Raw genomic sequence first — 13848 nt, 5'->3', positions numbered from 1 at the left:
GGCTTGACTTTCTTTGATAAGGTGGATCATTGGCATAGACCCAATTAGAGGACCGACAGAGACTTAGAAGAGTCTAGGTTCATGCACAATTAATATGCAAATGCTTAAGTGCTATATGATCATCCTCCATGTTTCTTTTTAAAATCTCAAACTGATAGGCTATCGTGTACCTATGCAAAGATAATTACCCTAGACACAAATTAATGTAGTAATAGGGGTCGAACACAAGGAGACGGAAATTGCGTTTATGAATTGCTATGGAATGATTCTTATCAAGGTCGATTTTTTTTGGGTTTGTTTGTTGTTTGGTTTGATGAGTAACAAATATTAAGATGTAAACTATATGATAAAAGGGAGTCTAGGGGAGTCGGGTCGCACATGCAAAGGTAAATATATGATTATGTTAAACTCAGTAATAACAACATTGTTAGTTGTTTAGGCTTAGAGACACCCACCTTACGATATTAGTGTCAACCATAGACCGGGTCCTAGAGAAACTCTTGTTTATGACTAGGTCGTCCTACTACACATGCTTAGTCTAATCCGATTCCATGCCTCTCGACTTTTAGAACGAATTAACAAACTTAATCAATGAATAAGACCTTTAAACAAAGATTAAACGTGATGATGCAAACATGTGATAGAAACAATTTGACAATATTATATCAACCTAATTTATCATTTTACATATTTGATTTTGCATGGCTTCCCTAGCCCCTAGACTAAGGAATTTAGCTACTCATGACGAAATGTAAACTATAAAATTTGTTGTAAGAAATGATAGACATGCTAATGGAAATGATGTAAACTAAATGGTAAAGCATATAATGTAAGACTAAACTATGTGATATAAAAGTACTAATGATGAAAACTATGTGATAATTAAAATGAAAATGTAAACTAAACAAACTAGAATTAGAATTACTGAATTGGAAATGAACTTGCAAGGAAGAACAAAGTAGAACCAAATGCTTGAATATATAAATACTTAGAACCAAATGTTTAACAATCAAATGCTTAACAATATTGAAAACACAAATGAAAACTAATGAGAGAATATTGCTTAGGGCTATTATAGATTATGAAAGACGTGAGAAAAGATATCCCTAATGATGGGTTAAGGCTCCTATTTATAAGAAAATAGGAGCATAACGTGAAATTGCAAGAGAGGTTCAACCCCGATCGGGGGCGTGGTTATCCGGGCATTTCTTCTTAATTCCTCGATTAATTGCTCGAGGAATCTCGATGTTCATGTTTTAATGCTCCTTTAATCACCCGATAATGCCTCTTAATCTTAGCATCCAAAGCTTCCACCTTAATTTAGACTTTCATTTTGGACTTGAATTTGCATTTGACTTCATTTGTAATTCTTACTTCAATCCATTAAATCTTCATACAAAAACCCATGCAACTTCATAAACTTAGTCCAATACCTTCTCTTGCTTAACTTTTGCACTCTAGCTTGCATCTATGTTGTATTTTAGCTCCTAAAAGCTTAAACTCCTACAAAACATGTGGAAATAAGCAATTGCAACTAGAATAACAAATATTAGCTCAAAACACAATGATAAGTGCTAAATGACATGTAAAATGGAGCTAATCTAAGGGGTAAAACTATGTAAATTATACATTTATCAAACTCCCCCAAGCTAAGCCATTGCTTGTCCTCAAGCAAGAAACCATATCCCATCAATTGCAATATCCCAAACAAGCTAAGCATAATGATTTAAAAACTCGAAACAACATGGGAAAGGAATAAAGCAAAACATGGATGAGATTTACATGACGACATAGCATGGAAAACATGTAATGAACCTTTAAGCTCTTGCATGATCTTTCGATTTATGGACTCTCACGGTGCACTCAAACTCTTTTATATGTGAAAGGACATTTTTGTGAATAGACACTCAACTATCCTCGACTTATAACAATGTATCCGCAATCTAATATGGTAATCAATCAAAACTAATAAGCCAAAACAATCAAATGCAAGCATGATAAAGAAGCCAAATGGGTAGGAAGAAGGCAATATATAATAGGTAAGAAAGGGGAACAAATGAATTATGGATTGTGGAGCTAATGTCAACCTAACAACAACCCCCAATTTGCAATTCAAATCATAAGTAAACTCTCCAAAATATGTGAATAATGTTGGAGTTAGTGTCCTCCACAATAGTGCATTTACATAATAAATCTCATTAAAGGAATATCATCAGATATTTAATTATTTGTTTCTCGTCAGTTGATTAACGTAAATCGATAACGGTTGGCTGACTAGATTTTGACGTTATTGTCGTGAGACGGCGGTGATCAACTGACCTCTTTCGGTCACACCTATAGGAACGAACCCCAATAGACAACTAATTAATTGTATGAGATACAATTTGTTTAGTCCCTTGATTTATAGACTAAAAGGTTAGTCGATTATTTTAGAGATATTTCGAGTTGCGAACTCGAGGCACGGCAGTTATTATTTAATTATGCGATAATTGAATAATAAATTTTGGGAGACGGGTTTTAGTTAATTAATTATTAATTCACTAAAATTGTACTAATTGATTAATGTGATTAATATTAGTACGTAAATAATATGTGTAGCGATGATACGTGCATAATGTATAGTCTTTTTAGCCTATTTTAGCACGTATTTCCATGCATTTTTGTACCGTTTATATAGTATTATGCCCCGAATTGCCTACTTTCGTTCGTTTTGTCCGTTTTGTAGAAATGAACGCGAAAGTAGTGGAATCGTACCATTTTTCGTCCTTTTTGCATGCATTTTGAGGAGACGGGATTTTCCGGAGTGAGTTTCTACATTGGGATGCGTGAAGGCACGGTTTACGAGGCAGTCGGGAAGGAGTTTAAGCTAATTTGAAGGAAGAACATTCGGTCGGGTGGTTTTATTATTCGATCGAATGGTTTCTACGTCATTGGTTGATCGATCGAGCACCTTTTTACTCGATCAAGAAGTGCTGAAAAGAGAGGTTACTCGATCGAGTAGATTTTCTAGAGTTTTGCTCGAACGAGTGGATTTATTCTACTCGATCGAGTGGTTTGGTCTGGCGTGGGCTTTAATTAGTCCGTAATCTTGTTTTAGCTTTTGGACTTAGTTTATTTTCTATTTAAACGCAACTTTACTAGGTCATTAGCATCTAATCTTTTAATCTTATCATCAGTTTTAGCTTTTCACAGTAAAAAACATTACGTTGCTTTTCCCTTCTCTACTGTAACTTTATTTTCGGGATTATTTCGCTCGGATTTGTGTGTTCTTTACGCCGGATTCTCACGATTGTAATATCTTTCTCATTTCTTAATAATAATCTTTATTTCATTTGCTTTAATTGTTTGTTTTGCTTCATTTAATTTATGTGCTAATTCACTTTTATGCAATTTATTTATTGTTTCATTATGTTTATTGTTAGTTCATCTTTTGTTATTAGTTTTGATATAAATAGCGATATGAGTAGCTAAATCTATTTCATGTTGGGATTAGGGGATCTACGGTAGAAATGTGACGATGTAGTAAATAGGTTAGATGAATTAATTGTGAGATTCTGTCCCCATAGCAATATAACTGTATTTACCGACTTAGTTGAGTGCACGCTTCTGAGTCACCCCTTTAATCCGGCTAAATTTACTCATGGATCGGAAGATTTGACTAAATAGGCCTCCTATGAACAGTAGACTACCCTGGCGAGGACGGAATTTAAGTTAGTGGTATTTTAGGATAGAAAGTGGACCGGAAGGATCTTTCCATATCCGTCTCGCATTGATTTGTCTAAGTTGTTTACAGTTGAGTCACTGGACTACCGTAGTGAACCGAAATCCTGACATGTCCCTTCTCTATTTGATAGTTTAATTCTATTTTCCTGCCTTTATTGCTCTATCTCTGCTTCTCCTTCCTTTAAACCTTTAGTTTAGAAAACCAATTTAAACAACCCCCCCCCCCATTTGTGACCAAATAGACGGACTTTTACAGATATCTTGGCTCCCTGCGGAGATCGACCTGTGGGAAATCATCTGTATACTTCACATAAACTAGAAGGATTATAACAAGTTTAACAATGATGATCAATGGTCATAAACAAAATACATAAACAAAGTATAAAGGATTTAGAATTAACCTTCGGTCCTAGCAAAATTGGCCTAAGAAAAATATCAAAATTGATATTCGCCTATTAGTTGCACCCAAGACGATATGAGATATGCCCTTTGATTATGCAAGAAATCGATCTAAAATTTTCTGTAAAATTTAGTTGTTTTTGTGTTTTGTGATGAGAGAGAGGAGGCAAGGTCAAGAAAAAGCATTAGGGTAGAAATAATTCTCTCCCTTTCTTTTTATACTGACCGAATTATCGAGTTAATTAGGAAAGAATAATACTTTCCTAATTTTCGGCCATCAGACCGAAATAAGGAGATTATTCTCCTTATTTTTGGTCTTTCCAAAAATATATAAAATATGTTGAATTGTCATCTAGTGAGGATCGAACCCATGACCTCTTAGTTTGTGTACCCTCACTATTACTACTATGACACATTCATCTTGTTGATATTAAATATAACTGATTATATTTAATTACAAATTAACAGATTAATTCGTCTAAGCTAACATTAAATATATTTAACTAAATATAACTTATTATATTTAATTTAGGAATTGACAATTAATTCGTCTCAACTTAATATTATTTAATTTTATTAAATAATTATCTCATCAACACATTGACTAACTTTTTAGTCATTTTGGGCATCAATGTGATTATATTTTATAACCATATTTCTCAAACACGTCCTATAGGTGTGACCTTTAGGGACCAGTTGATCACCGCCATCTATATGATAATAACGTCAAACTTTCTAGCAAGCCAACCGTTATTAGGTAAACGTTAATCAACTGATTAAATATACGAAGTATACCCTTGTGAACCTGTAAGAGATTTACAAATGTTATCACACTAATTTGTGGAGGACACAAGCTCCAACAAACTCCCACTTGTCCTCACAAGTGTATGTGCGATAACCGATTCTCATATCCTATAAAATTTCTCCCACTCAATGTAAAACAATTTGCAAATCCGAATTCACAAAGGTCGTATTTTACAAGCGATGAATATCAAGAGTGGTTTCCCCGACTAGAGAGTAACTTAACTGATAAACGAATCATCATTCGAGCATGGCCATGCATTTCAGTTACAACTCCTCGAGTGGCCCTGAGAAATAACTATACCTGATAAGGGTTGGATATTTTCCTCAACTCGAATCCTGCAGATGTAAGCACAGTATGAAATGACCCAGAAAAAATCTACTTAGCCCCAGTTACGGTAGACCGGGAGAAAGAAACCAAAGTCACCCAAAAACTGTCTTAATCTCAAGAGACAGTTGATAGTCAAAAGAATCGACTCTAGGAACACAATGGATGTCCTATCCATGACCTGGCACCGAATGTTATTAAACATTTAGGACTCCATTACGTTGTCACAAAAAGTTGTCCTACGAGGTATCGTCATAATCTCGTATCTGTGATCGATCAGTCAACCGTTTGACTTATGGCTCGTTGAACCCACCATCAATCGACTGCACAATATAAAAGCCGGAGTTATCAGCTAACATTGGCGACTACGGACCAAAACAAATTATAATGTAATTCAGTTCACTTTGTGGCGTTCAATGTTGTCAGTACAATCCACATGAAAAACAAAATATTATATATAAAACGATGAAGTTATAAATAGTATATGAAAAAGATAATGTATCAAATCCATAATCAAGTACTACAACTCAGGAACATGTTTAATTCCCATGGAATTTACATGCCCTACATGCTTATCATAATTCAACGGTTTGGTGAGAGGATCCGCGATGTTATCATCCGTCGCAATCTTATCAATCACTATCTCTTCTTGCTCCACGTAATCATGGATCAGTTGAGCCTTCCGAAGTACATGTCTAGATTTGTTGCTAGACTTTGGCTCCTTAGCCTGGAAGATGGCACCTCTATTGTCACAATAGATGGTGATCGGGTCATTCGAACTAGGAACTACCGAAAGCTCTTGTAAGAATTGACGCATCCATATCGCTTCCTTTGCTGCCTCAGAAGCGGCATAGTACTCGGATTCAATAGTAGAATCTGCTACAACACTCTGTTTGGAACTCTTCCAGCTGACCGCAGCACTATTAAGAGTGAAGACGAACCCGGACTGAGATTTTGAATCATCTCGATCCGTTTGGAAGCTAGCATCTGCGTAACCGGTTGCGCATAGCTTAGTATCGCCTCCATAAGTCAATACCCATTCCTTAGTCCTCCGTAGGTACATGAGGATATTTTTTACTGCTATCCAGTGTGTTTTACCTGGAGTCTTTTGGCACCGACTCGTCATACTCAATGCATATGCCACGTCTGGACGTGTGCATATCATGGCATACATGATCGATCCTATTGCAGATGCATAAGGAACACGACTCATGCGCTCTATCCCTTCAGGCGTTGTGGGTGACTGAGACTTACTCAACTGCATCCCAGTCGTCATAGGAAGGTTCCCCTTCTTGGAGTTGGTCATGCTGAACCTCTCCAGAACCTTATCCAAATAAGACTCCTGACTAAGTGATAACGTCCGTCGTGATCTATCTCGGTAGATATGGATTCTCAATATACGTTGTGCCTCACCCAGATCTTTCATCTGGAAATGGTTCTTCAACCATTCTTTAACCGAAGATAGGAGAGGAATGTCATTCCCAATCAAGAGTATGTCATCGATATACAATATCAAGAATACAATCTTGCTCCCACTCGACTTGATATATAAGCATGGTTCTTCGACCGATCGAATAAAGCCATACTCTTTTATCACTTGGTCGAAACGATGATTCCAACTCCGAGAAGCTTGCTTAAGTCCATAAATGGAACTCTTAAGCTTGCATACTTTCTTAGGATGCTTAGGATCTATGAAACCTTCGGGTTGCACCATGTACAACTCTTCCTCCAAATAACCGTTTGAGAAGGCGGTTTTCATATCCATTTGCCAAATCTCATAATCATGAAATGCGGCAATCGCTAAGATTATCCGAATGGAACGTAGCATGACTACAGGTGCAAAAATCTCATCATAATGCAATCCTTGCACTTGAGTGAAACCTTTTGCCACAAGTCGTGCCTTATAGATATCTGGTTGCGCGTCAGTTTGTTAGCTTTTACGGGGCACGGGGATGGCCGGACTCATTACTATGAGTGGCCACACCTTTCTGGAGCTGAGCCTTGAGTTCCTTAGCTCCTTCACCTTCTCCTCCGGGGCATACGTCGCTGCCCCCACCAGTTCTTCTGTGTCTTTCCGGTTGTTCAACCGGACTTTTTCGATGACTTTGGGGGAGTTTGGTAGCAGACTTGGACTTTCCTCTACGGGCGACACTGCCACCCCTAGGAGGGTCGTTCGTCAGCTTTGGCGAACCTTGGCCCAGACCATCTTTCCCGAGCGAAAGCTCGCACAGGTCCACCTTCCCCCTGCCCGTTACTTTCTTAGACTGATAGGGAGCACCATTTTTGGCCAAAAGGAGCCAAACAACATCAACAACAACGAGCTCTCCATCTTAGGCGGTTACCTGAACATTGACTGCGAGGGTCCTTTTACTCTCAACATCGCCTATCGGACCGCCCAGTACATCCAGGCCCAGGGGGTGAAGGTTACAGGATCTATTGCCTGTGGTGGCATGGCCACCATTCTTGCCCGTTCCATTTTCCCTGTCTGGCCTCGTGACTTACCGTACCTCCCGGGAGAGAGGTATTTGAGCCTGGCTGCCATGAACTCTCAGCATTGGCTGACCGCAGACTTCCAGACATGGAAGATAGACGGTTCCCTGTCTGTGGACTTACCTTGCACCACTCTCCCCAGTCTAGCTCCTTTTCCTACTGTTGCACGGGGCACCCGACTTCCACCACTACCTGACTACCACCTTTCACTCCGACCACCTACTACTTTACCCACCGCCAAGAAGCGGCGTAGACTTGAGACCGGAGAGGGGTGCACACCTTCTGGGAGCGGCCAGCCTTCCACGACCACTCCTACACCTACCCCGATCCCTATCTCCACTCCTACTCCTGCACCCGCCGACCAGACACAGACACAGCCGGTCCTACCGGCTAATTTTGTACCTCCACCAGCCTTTGAGGCGTCCTCGGTCATGGACCAAGGGCGTTGTGACGTTTTGTTAGTTGAGATTGCAGAGAGACAGGCTCGTATGGAGCGGGACTTATCTTTAACTTTGTTCCCTCTATACGAGTACCACTTGAGTCAACACCGTCCGATCCCAGAGGGTTGGCCACACCCTTCCTTTTACCGGTACCCAGCTGAGGGGTACCCGGAGTCTGCTGAGGAGAAGGAGGACGAGGACGAGGACCCAGCGGTGGCAGCGGAGAGAGCTCGAGCTGAGCAGAGGAGGAGGAGAGAGCGGGAGGTGGACCCGGACTACACAGTGAGGGTGGAGGACGTGCGCGACAGCGACGAGGAGGGTAACGAGTAGCTACTGGTCTACTCACTTCCCCAGTTTTCTGGCTGGTTTGGGGAAGTTTGTGTTTTGTATGTACATCTCACTCTTTTATTTTTGTCTCCTATTTATTTTATTTTTATTCTTTATTGGTTTTATACTCCCGTTCCCCTGTATATATCTGCTAGTGTATGCTGGAGGACAATGAGGGCGTTGTCCGTTTTGGTTTGGGGAGGGTATTGCATCCTTTTGAGTCTGCATTTGCATTTTTTTTGCATTCAAGTTTATTTATTTCAGCTTTCATTGTTTATTTATTTCATTAAAAAAAAAAATCAAAAAAATTAGAAAAATTCAAAAATTCAAAAATTTTCACGTTTATTTTAGCATCTAGGTTGAGTCGGAACGGTAGACTTCCGTGATGAAACTACACTATAACTTGTCATCTTTACTTGAGCCTTGCACTTCTGTTGATAGTTATTAGCTTTGTCATACGCATAGTCTACGAGTTTCTGTTCAAATATAGATGACTGTTTAGACTTGACCTAATAAATTGGCAAACTACTTGATAAATTCTGAGGTTTAGAGCCCATAACTGGTGACATTCATGACCAGTTCATTAGGAATTGAGAGTAGTACTCCTTGTTGGAGCTTGTGTCCTCCACAAATTAGGGTGATAACATTTGTAAATCTCTTACAGGTTCACAAGGGTATACTTAGTATTTTAATCAGTTGATTAACGATTACCTAATAACGGTTGGCTTGCTAGAAAGTTTGACGTTATTATCATACAGATGGCGGTGATCAACTGGTCCCTTAAGGTCACACCTATAGGATGTGTTTGAGAGATGTGGTTATAGAAATATAATCACATTGATGCCTTATATGACTAAACAGTTAGTCAATGTGTTGATGAGACAATTGTTTAATGAAGATTAAATAATATTAGTTGAGACGCAATTAATCAAATTCGTAAATTGAATATAATAAGTTATATTTAATTAAATGTATGTAATGTTAGCTTGGACGAATTAATCTGTTAATTCGTAATTAAATGTAATCGGTTATATTTAATATCAACAAGATGAATGTGTCATAGTGGTAATAGTGAGGGTACTCAAACCAAGAGGTCATGGGTTCGATCCTCACTCTATGACAATTTAACACATTTATACATTTTTGCCAAAACCGAAAATAAGGAGATATTACTCCTTATTATTTCGGTATTAGATGGGCCGAAATAAGGAGAAAAATATCTCCCCTTTGACTTCCTCAATTCGGTGCAAATAAGAGGAGTAGGGAGTTTATTTTTCTCCCCTAATTTCATTCTAACCTAATTGCCTCTCATCTCTACGAAAAACACAAAAATACCTAAAAATTAATCAGTTAATTTTTGGATCGATTCTAGCATAATCAAAGGGCATTTCTCGGAGCATCTTGGGTGCAACTGATAGGAGAATATCATTGCGATATTGTTCATAGGCCGAATTAGCAAGGACCGAAGGTTATTTCTAATTCTCTACCTTTTGTTAATGCAATTTAATTTTATGACTAGTATTCATCACTTTATGATTCGTTATAATCCTTAAATTAAAGGGATGCATATAGATATATCCCACAAGTGGTATCAGAGTCAAGGCCACGAATTTTAATATTGATGATTCTCATAAAATTGTTTGTAAACAATAATTAGGGTTTGCGAAAAAATATAATCGGCTGGAATTTTTTTTTGAGCCGTGGAATTTTTTTTTTTGTTTCCGTTACTGTTCATGGATGAACAGTATTTAAAAAAAAAAATCTGTTTTTTTTCTTTCTTTCGGTTTCTTCAGAAAAACCGATTAAAGTTTTTTGCGGCTGTTTTTGTTTATGCCGATTTGAAAAGCATCCGAGAAAAGAAAAAAAAATTTCCTTTTACTGTTCACGTAGGACAGATTTAAGAAAAAAAAAATTTTGTCTTGTTTCGGTTTTTACGGATAAAACCGTGTACAAAATAAGAAAAGGGCTGTTTTTCTTTTTTTTATGCTGTTATTGCCGAAAAAAAAGGGAAGTATTTTTTTTCCTGTTTTTCATTGTTTTCTGATTTTTGCCGAATGCAAGAAAAAAAAAACAACAGTGTTTTTGTTTTGCTGTTTTGCCGTGGGCACATTTTTTTTGGCAAATTAATTATTGTGAAGCGGTTCATAATTAATAGATACCTAATTATTTTAAAGCAGTTTAAAATATTAATGGATTTAATTCATATTACAAGTTTAATATGAATTAAGTTTGAAATTAATGTGATTAATTGAGGAATTGTCACTTAATTTGATAATTTAAATAGGTGGTTTGGATAAAATTAATCAACATAATTAAGGAATTGTGTCATGTATGTTTAATTTATTTTAGTTGATGCATTTTTATTTTAGTTGAATGAATTGATTGAATGGTTTAATTTACGTTTTTTTACAATCGGTTGTAATTTGTAATACTTAGTGTGGCCTTAGTTAATTATGTTTTCGTAATGAAGGAAACATAATTTTTATGTAATTATGAGATCTAGAATCTCCTTTATTTTTCTTGTATTTTTATTTATTGTATTTTTCGTAATGAAGCAATTTTATTTATGTTTTCGTAATGAAGCAATTTTATTTATTGTATTTTTCAAAAGAGGACTAAAGATAGAGATTGGAGCTCACTCCCGCTACATGGATCAAGATGGAACATCAAGACAAGCTTCTCGAGTCCAAGGATGGATTCCAAACTTGTATTTAATGTTCATTTTGATAGGATAGGCCACACTAGGACTTTTATTGTTTTACGTTTTCATTCATATTGCTTTTCATTCACATGCTAGTTAATGCATCATATTCCGCCTAAAACCAAACCACCTACTAAAATGCATGAAAATTAACACATATAGGTTGTATGTTAGTTTTCATAGACATACAGATGTCACATGTGTTTAAACCATCACCTTAGTTTATTCATTCACGCATGCTAGATATTAGTTCACTTAAAATGAATTAAAATAAAGCTGATGGGATCTTCCTCTAAAACGGAAATTGAGACTAGTCTTTATAAGGGCAAACAACTATGAATCCCTTCTTCGTCGGTAGGCATAATATGACCCCTTCTACGTTGGGTAAGTAGTTGTGTTGACTTGGTTTACCTCAACATCATAGTCCGAAGAGTTTCTCGTGATTATGATGGACTAACGATAGTATTTACAGAAATTTATCGACCAAGAGTTCTAACGGTAGAATTAGCTAAAAGGTTAGCTTATCAATTTACAGAGAATTGAGTCTTGGGGTCATTTATATAATTCTTGAGGGAGGTCAATTGTATAAATGTTTTGAGTCTTCGCGTTATGACATTAGTTCATTAGACTTAAAATTAAAACGATGCACATGCTTATTGTTTTATTCTTCTTTCGCAGTGTAGAACACGTTTATTATCAATAATACTGTTACAACAAATGGCTGGAAATAACGCAATCCCAATGCCTAGTGCCACACTAGATCGTTCGTCTGGCTTAAGATGTTCATGGACCAAATGAATCACCCACTCGATCAAGAATGATGGGTCCAATTTTGCGGATCGGGAGACGGCACTACGGAATGCTTGCCATTGCGACGGTAAGCTCGGTATTTAACTGAGCCAATACCGGTCAACCCAGGCCCAAATGCAGGAGCCAACGAGTCACTCGCTTATAGTGATTTCGTTATGGAAGCGGGTGCGATAAAGAACGTACTCATCTTTGCAATGGAAACCAATTTGCAGAGACGCTTCATTGCCCAATGTGCAAACAAGATTTTCACCACGCTCACTAACGAGTTCTCAAAAGCACCGAGAATCGTTACTTATGAGCATACCTGTCACTTCTTTGATGCGAAACTCCAGAAGGGACAACCGGTTAGCCCACACATTCTTCACATGATTGAGAATGTCGAGAAGCTGGAGGCACTTGATTGTAAAATCAGTGAGAGCATTGTCATAGACCGAATGCTTCATTCTCTTCACGATGGTTTTGACCTTTTCAGGGCGAACTACTACATGAATGACTTGAAAAAGAGTCCTCATGAGCTACACTCCCTTCTCGTACAGACCGAGAAGGATATGAAATTGAGTGGGAGTGTGAAGCAGGATGTTCTCACGATTTTCAACAAGGGTAAAGGTAAGGGCAAGACTCATGGCGACCTAGCTGTAGGTAAGCCAAAGTTTAAAAAGCCAGGAAACGGTAAGAGTGCGCCTGGTGAGACTAGTGGCTCACAGGGCAAGGCAAAGAGCAAGGGCGGTGACATTGAGTGCCACCATTGTCACAAGACTGGACATTGGAGGAGGAACTGTACCATGTACCGAGGGGACATCAAAGCAGGCCGCGTTGTTCCTATTGGTATGTCATCTTATATTCATATGATTGAGTTTAACCATACAAGTTTCGGAACTTGGGTATTTGATACTGGTTGTGGTTCTCATCTGTGTAATAATTTGCAGGACCTAAATAACATCATACCTCTCGAAAAGGGTGATGTGGACCTGCGAGTCGGGAATAGAGCACGAGTTGCTGCAGTCTCGAAGGGAACATATGTAATCCAACTCCCTAGTGGTTTTGAGTTATTTTATATAACTGTTACTATGTACCCAGTTTATCTAAGAACATTATTTCTATTTCCGTACTCGATATAAATGGTTTTGCATTTTCAATAAAGGATAATACCTGTATTTTCTTTTTAATGAAATGATTTATGGCAAAGCAGTTTCCATGAATGGAATTTACATCTTAGATCAAACCACGGAAGTATTACACGTGAATAATAAGAAATTAAAGGTTGGTGACAAAGATCAAACCTATCTATGGCATTCTCGAATGGGACACATAAATGAGAAACGTGTGAAGAAACGCGTCGATAATGGGACTATTCCCGCGTTCGAATTTTCTACATATGGCACGTGTGAATCATGTCTCATTGGCAAAATGACTCGAATTTCCTTCAAAGATGTTGGAATGCGCGCTAGTGACCTATTAGGACTCATAGATACTGATGTTTGTGGACCTATGTCAATTACCGCTAGAGATGGCTATAGATATTTTATCACTTTCACGGACGATTTGAGTAGATACGGATATGTCTACTTAATGAAGCATAAAAGTGAGTCCTTTGAGAAATTCAAGGAATACCAGAACAGGGTTGAAAACCAACTGGGTAGAAAGGTTAAAGCACTCTGTTCAGATCGGGGTGGCGAATATCTTTCAAATGAGTTTGATCAACACCTTAAAGACTGTGGAATCGTTTTGAAGTTAACTCCACCTGGAACACCTCAATTAAATGGTGTGTCCGAACGGAGAAATCGAACCTTACTTGATATGGTTCGATCCATGATGAGTCACACGGTAGT

This window comes from Silene latifolia, chromosome Y, assembly GCF_048544455.1.
Source record: "Silene latifolia isolate original U9 population chromosome Y, ASM4854445v1, whole genome shotgun sequence".
Taxonomy (NCBI): domain Eukaryota; kingdom Viridiplantae; phylum Streptophyta; class Magnoliopsida; order Caryophyllales; family Caryophyllaceae; genus Silene; species Silene latifolia.
Note: the sequence above shows the minus strand (reverse complement) of the source record.